We start from the raw sequence: 7,247 nt of genomic DNA on the forward strand, positions 1-7,247 counted from the left end.
AAAACGCAAAAATTAACTTTGCCTCGCTTTATCATGTAGGAAACAGGTATATTTGCTTTTCCAAGGGATAAAACTCCGCTAAATAAGATAATCTACAGATAAAAGTCAGGTCCCTAATACAAAGCACACCTTGATGAAGCTTTCAAGTGCCTGGGGCACTCAAGCAAATAATTGTGCAACATAGAAAAACCATTTCCTCTCCACACCCCTGACCAGCCCCTTCCTGCCTCCCCCCCCCCAGCTGAGTACTTCATGACTGTTTATAATGATAAACTGTTAGTTTGGGGGGGGGGGTTTAAGATTTCTGCAATTAAGGCTCATTTTTAATTTGGCTCTACTTATTGGCAGTGGATTTTAATGCTACCTACAACATTTTAAACCTTTGCTTTAATTTTGCCTCTTCTCAACCTCGTTTAAGAAAATTCAGCACTCATTGGATGTGTTACACTACTACAATTTTTAATCTATATTTGGATGTGAATTTTTAATACACAAGCTTTGTAGAAATCCAGAGAGGAGTGAATTTCTGTGGGTTTTGGCAGAATCCTTCTCCTTTCTTTTTCCGAAGTAGTATGAAATTTAATGAGCAAATTTTCCAGGTGTCTCTAAATGCAGATAACATGTACCAGCTTCTTTAATTCCCCCAAATCAGCTGCACAAGACAGTTAGATCAGAGCAATCCGAGAACATCATGTAACATTGTAGGTATGTATATTTTTCAACACAGCTGTAAGAAGAAATGATACTAGACAGTCAGACTAGTTCAGCACTCTTCCCTGTTTGACAGCTTTTCTTTGTTTGTTTGTTTTTTTGTCAGCATAATCTAAAATAATCACCGAGAGCAGCTGCTGGATTTGAAGATCCCATGAACTTTCTTAGAACATGCAGCGTGGGTAAGAATTAATTCACATTTGTGATCACAATCCTTAGATTATGAATTCTTACCCATGCTGGAGACTCAGTGTAGTGGTCATGTTATATGTAGGAGTGGGGTTGTCTTTCACTGTCCCATCCAACGGCTGTCCCTGAATTAATGACAGGAAGAGAAATACAACTACTATCACATGAATAATAGTAATTGCGACCTCAGCAGGAACAGAGCTGAAATTACAGGTTCCAGCAAGGAATAATCGCCGATTGTGTAATGCTGATGGTCTCACTGGGATTATTTTTCCCTAATGATGCCCCTAACTTTCTCAAAGTACATGATTGATATGTAATTACTCAAACACAGCGTTTCACTTGTGATTATTTAACTAAAATGCTCAAGAATTTATCATTTCAATGTACTCTGAGTGGTTTCAAGTCATGTGCGCTGCAGCGTATTTTACCTGCCACTTGGCCAGAGGAGTGCCTGTGTAAATGCAGAAATGAAAAAAATTACATTCCTGAGGTAATGTCTTAGTGGTTTCATCTCATTGCAAAGCTAAGTGAACTATTCCAATGCAAAGTACCTCAGTAATGCACACCACCTTCTCAATAAACATGGTATTTTTTTTAGCTAGAGGTCAGCTTTTAGTAATTTTATGGAAAGAATATATCAGTTTCATTCTTTTCAAAGTAGCTCACTTTTTTTCAAATGTGCTCTGAATGCATATATTCTTGCTTGATGACTAATACGTTTCACCTAGAGTCTGTAAAGAACATGATACTTCATTACCGGAGTGTTTTACTTCAGAAAGAAATTGCTAATTTAAAAACTTTTTCCTTTTTTTAGGATTGGACAATGAAATAGACTTGGCAGAAATAATTAAAGAAGATGAATAAATGCTCCCTGCTTATTGCATTTTTTCCAAACATGAATATATTGTCTTCTGAAGTTATAGCTAGATGATCCACTGAAATAACATAAACTGTATAATCTTCTTTGAAAAAAAAGGAATTACTGAAAGGGCTTGGGGAAAGATTAAATCCATGCTCTCCCACCAAAGAGATAGGAATTTGTGCGAACTGGTATATTTTCTTGATAAATTGACATGTTGTAGGCAAAAAAAGGATGAAGAAAAGAGGAGTCCTGTCATTTTGAAATGGAGTCCTTCTATGCTAAGTACTCTCTCTTACTGGCTGTTGAAAACACTTGGAGTGAATTGGATTCTTTAAAAATCCACATTAACCTTCTATAAATTAGTAGTATGTCTGAACAGTAGCACATTAACAGTATCAATGATCCAGGATTTGAATGTTTTAAGTGACTGTGGATAGCCTGAGGTTATAATAATGATTACTTTAACACCATCTGAAGTGCTTTTTTTTTTTTTTTTTGTAAGTTAATGGAATTTGTGGCATATTGGACAGCTCATACACATGTAAATCTACCCAGGGATACAGCTAATCTGGGGAGAACTCACTTCTCACACTGCCATGTGCTGTTCATGGGCCATCATCTTGCCCAGTACTATTTCTAATGTCCTCTTACCATGGATTGTTCAAGCCACCCCGCGTACCTCCCATGCTAGCACTGCGGCTGTGGAATTTAATTTTTGCTGTACGCCTAAAGAATAAGAATCTTTGCTTTTAAAATCTCAAAACCGTTGACATGTCAGCATTTTGTTTTCATATGACTGGGAGGTGGCAATTGATCTGTGTAGAGCTGTAACTGTCCTTCCCCTCTGAATGTCAATTTTTAAACCTCTTAAGATCAAATGCAATGCCTCCTGTTCTCCACTGCCTCCCCTTTCCCCATCCTGAACTCCTTTTTAGACCTTGTATGCTGCTTGGGTTAAATCCTTGCCTCATCCAAGGCAATGGTGAGGCTTTCTGAGAGTTTCCAAGGTCTGGACATCCTCTTCATGATTCAGAACTTGCTTTTTGTCTCAGCAAGGGGGGCTTAGTGGGTTTGATAGACCCAGATTCACAAATATTCTACCCCTTTGCTCAGGCTTTTATCAGGAGCTAGTGTAATTTTTTAGTAGGTACAACTTGGCTGAATTTCCAAAGTTAAAGGCAGAGAACTAATAAATTATAAACACAGCAATAAATTTAGACTTGCATTTATTTTGCAGTTAGTCACTGTTTATTTGAGTCTCTGATTTTACTTATTTTTTATTTACACTGGCATCAGATGTGATGCTTCAATTTTATTTGAAATTGTTTGCAATAAAGCTGGCCAATAATGTGCCCATATTCAACAAGGTAACAATACAGCTTGTTGCTTTAATTGATAATGATATTTCAGGTGGTAAATCTTCATGGCAAACTGCACCTTTTGAGGACTGAATGAACAAATACTAAAATACATGTGCTTTGAATACCAAAGGTGTGCTGGAAAAGAAAACCAGATTTCAGTCATGAACTATGAGAAATCATTAAAATTACATATAATTTCAGGACAGGGAAATACTATTCCTTTTCAAGTTATAGTAGAAATACCATATGGGTTTTTTTTCCTTTTAGGTTCAAGTTCTTTTAATAACATAGCAAAGGAATAAAAATACACTTAGGAGTTCATGTTTCCAACTTTTAACATAAAGTTTTAGAGACGCAAAGAGTAGCTCAAAAGGCAAATAGTCCTTACTGATACTCAACTAAACATCTCCAGAAGGAATTATCAAATTGTTTTGAGTGTGACAACCAAAACATAAGGAGTTTTCTGGCCATTACCCTCCTACTCAAAAATCGCACAATTTCCCCATGACACGTAGAAGTGAGTGAAAAAGTGATATTGGAATAATTAGTGTAGTTAAGTTATTTCTCTTATGAGTTTGAAAGATGAAGAACACAAGCATTAGGCCACCAGCGAGCTAGCTGTAGCATACTCTGAGGTGATTTTGGTGATTTGTGAGACTGCAATTTGGGAATCAGCTTGCTTGCTTTGAGGCATTCTTTATATACTTCTGTGGTCTTGTGTAGATAGTGATGTTAGTACAGAACCTGTTATTTATCTTAAGAAGCTTCTACAAGATAGCTGGTCCTGATAAAATGCTTCAAAGATATCTGTCAGTGCTAAACAACATTGTTACCTTATATCACTTACTGAAAAAAAAAAGCGTATAAATTCCTCAGCTGTTTCTTGTACATTTAAACAGGGTTTATCTTCTCCCTTATCGGTTTACTAGTCTTATCTTTATTGCAGGTGATGTGCATCGATTTACCTCACCTTTGTGCTGGAATCCCTTATCAATCTATTCTGAATCAGAGCGAATCTTACCTCGGTAAACTGTGCCGTGCTTCTCTATTTGTAACATACTGTAATTACAAAACCATTTTAAAATTTGCGTTTTCCAAAGGAAAAAAAAAAAAAGAGTTGAATTTGTATTGTCTTAAAAATAAGACCAAAGAAAGAATAGTAAGGTTCATTTAACACCTGAAAAATGAAATATTATTTCCAAAAGAAAAAGTGATTTCAACGTATTATTTGAAGTTGGCAAAATACGGCTCTTCAAATACTCTTGGAAGGAATAAAATTGTATTTAAATGTCCCTGTGACATTTACCTGAGTTTAGGCTACAGCATATCTGCTGATTTTTGCTGAAAGCGCGTCTGTCTGCAGTTGGCCTTTGTGGATACATAAGGTAGGAGGTGGTGCCTTAAGTGAGGTTGGTCGTGTCTATGTACAGTGGATGTCTTTCTTAAAACCACACAGAGAATTTTTAAGACAACCTTTTGGGGCTGTGTGTTCTGGGTTTGTGTGGCGAGGTGTTTTTGGCAGCAGGGTAGGGTCCGCAGGGCCGGCTCCTGAGAGAAGCTGCTGGAAGCTCCCCCGGCTCCAAGCCGGACCCGCCTCTGGCCCAGGCCGAGCCCCTCAGGGACAGTGGAAACACGGGTGGGAGAGCAGATTTAAGAGGGGAAACCTGCAGGGAGTGGGGGATTGGAACAGGAGAGGAACCCCTCTGTGGGTACCGAGGTCAGGGAGGAAGGCAGGAGGGGATGCCCCCGCAGCCCGCGGTGAGGCGGCAGGCTGTCCCCCCCAGCCCCTGGAGGGGAGCGGAGGCCCCCCAAGATGGCCGCCACTCGTGGAGCAGGCTGGGACTGAAGGACTGCAGCCCGCGGGAGGGACCCACGCTGGAGAAGTTGGTGGAGGACTGTCTCCTGTGGGAGACACCCCATGGCGGAGCAGGAACGAGTGCGGAGTCCTCCTCCCCCTGAGGAGGAAGGAGCGGCAGAGACGAGGTGTGACGGACTGACCCCAGCCCCTGTTCCCTGGAACTGGGAGTGGGGCTGAGGTGGGAAGGAGGGAGGGCTGGGGAGAAGGTGTTCGAAGGTTGGTTTGACTTCTTAATATCCTTGTTCTGATTTGATTGGCAGTAAACGAAATTGATTTTGTTTCTTCCCCAAGTTGAGCCTGTCTTTTGCCTGTGACCACAAGTGGGGAGTGATCCCTCCCTGTCCTTGTCTCGACCCACGAGCATTTCTTTATATTTTCTCCTCATCCCACCATGGCCTGGGGAGAGCAGCGAGCAAGCGGCTGCGTGGTGCTTTGTCATCAGGTGGGCTGAAACCACGACACTGTTTATCAGCGGGTCAGGCAGGAAGTTTCACGTGACCACAAAACGTCTCTCCGTGTCCTGCCTTGCCCGCGCCATCTTGCTGCGCTCCCCCTGCGCAGCCCGCGCTCTGCTAGGGAGGAGGTGGGCGCTGCTGGGAGCAGCCTCGCAGTCACTCCCCGGCAGGCAAAGCTGGAGGAGCACGATCCCCAGCCACGGGGATGGTGCTTGTCCAGGGTCAAGCATCCGTCAGCGCTTCCCAGCACGGTTTGGGCCGAGGCCGGTAGGTGCTTCTCACCCATTGTCCCAAGGTGCAGGCTGGGGGGACCGAGAACGAGTCCCAAGGGGCAGTTTAGCTGCAGGTCCATCGGTCCGGGAGGAAGAGGGCTTATCAGTGCCAAACCAAGAGGGAGCAGCTGTGGCCCTGTTTTGGCTAGCATTGATGTGGTCTGTGTCGTTCAAGGTGGTTCACTCTTGCGCGGTGTGCAACCGAGCACCAAAAGCTCTTTCAGTGACTGGCAGACCTCGGGGTGACCGCTCACTGTGGTTCCTGTGGGCTTTGCCCGATAAGCATTTTGCAAGTTGCCAGAGGAGCAGGCAGGATGACTCCAAAAAAAAAAACCAAGTGCGATGCTTGGCGGGGCTGAGATCCGCGCCTTGAGCGAGAGGCGTTTCTGGAAGTGCCTCTCTGCTGGAGTTGAGCTGCAGGGTGCCGCAGGGCCAGGAGTGCCAACTGCTGAGCGCTCGGTCTCCTCTCTGCAGCCTTCCAGCCCCTGCCTGAAAGGGCAACAAGAGAAAAGTTGTTATGGGGCGGTAATAGCAGAAATTGGATTGGAGGGGGCCACCTGGGGCTTGTTGAACTGGAGCTTTGTTAGCCCAAGGTTTTTTCTGTCCTCCCTTCTCCAGGAGAGGCTCCCTGTGATTTTGGACTCAGTGGCACTGGGGATGCTCAGCACCCCCCCCAGCAGCTGCCACGGGCCATGCTGGCCTCACGTGCCCCCGTGTCCGCAGCCCACAGGGAGGTGGTACTCGCTGTGGCTGCGACAACACGGTCAGAGGTAATACTCTGGGGGATGCGGTGGCAAAAAGAGTGCTCCCACATGTATAAATAGCTCCACGCACCGCTACAGTGACGGTGGCAGGGGACTATGCTGCTGCTTTATTTATACCTCTGGATGCACGGTGAGCTTGGTAACAGAGCATCGGGTTTGTGCCGTGAGTTACTTTGATTCTTTTTCCCCTCAACACAATCCAATTCATAAAAATCCTTGGTTTTCTCCGTCAGTCTCAGTTTCTTGCCTGCAGTGATAGCTACCAAAAAAAGTTTGCCAAATTAATGGGCAGACCCCAGTCTGGGAGTACATAGCTGTGTATTTATCTGTTCTCACACAGAGTGCCGGGACACACCAGCCCGGATAGCCCTGGCGCGGTCGTGCTTTTCAGCTGCTGCCAGGCTGGGAATGACCCAGCTAAAAGACTTCATGATTCAAACCTGAAGCAAAATCATTTTTTATGAGGTGAGTGTTTAGATGTCACTTTGCAATGCTGAAAAACAAACATCTCCATTTCCAGTTTGAACACGAAGTGCCACTGTCTGACTTTCTGTTCCCAGTGCTAATTGATGGATCCATTTCCAAAGTCCTCTGCTGGTTGTGGGTGGATGCAGGTGGCAGACTGACAAGCAAACACGTTGGGGACTATTTCTGACATCGTGGCTGGAGACTGGTAGTGTGTGTGTGATGATTAGGATGCAGGTGAGCAATCGTTTGCAGCGAGTAGGTTAATGCATTAGTCTCACACAGGCGTCTCACCTTTAGATGGACC

General features: G+C 43.9%; 1 long non-coding RNA gene across 1 annotated transcript; it reads left to right on the forward strand.

Moving 5' to 3' along the window:
• The first annotated feature begins 232 nt into the window (after positions 1-232).
• On the forward strand, positions 233-4,437 carry LOC138681940 (uncharacterized). The gene is made up of 3 exons (XR_011322170.1): positions 233-705; positions 818-893; positions 1,718-4,437. It is a non-coding gene; the product is annotated as an uncharacterized lncRNA (long non-coding RNA).
• Positions 4,438-7,247: the final 2,810 nt, after the last annotated feature.

The sequence above is a fragment of the Haliaeetus albicilla genome, chromosome 25 (genome assembly GCF_947461875.1).
Source record: "Haliaeetus albicilla chromosome 25, bHalAlb1.1, whole genome shotgun sequence".
Taxonomy (NCBI): domain Eukaryota; kingdom Metazoa; phylum Chordata; class Aves; order Accipitriformes; family Accipitridae; genus Haliaeetus; species Haliaeetus albicilla.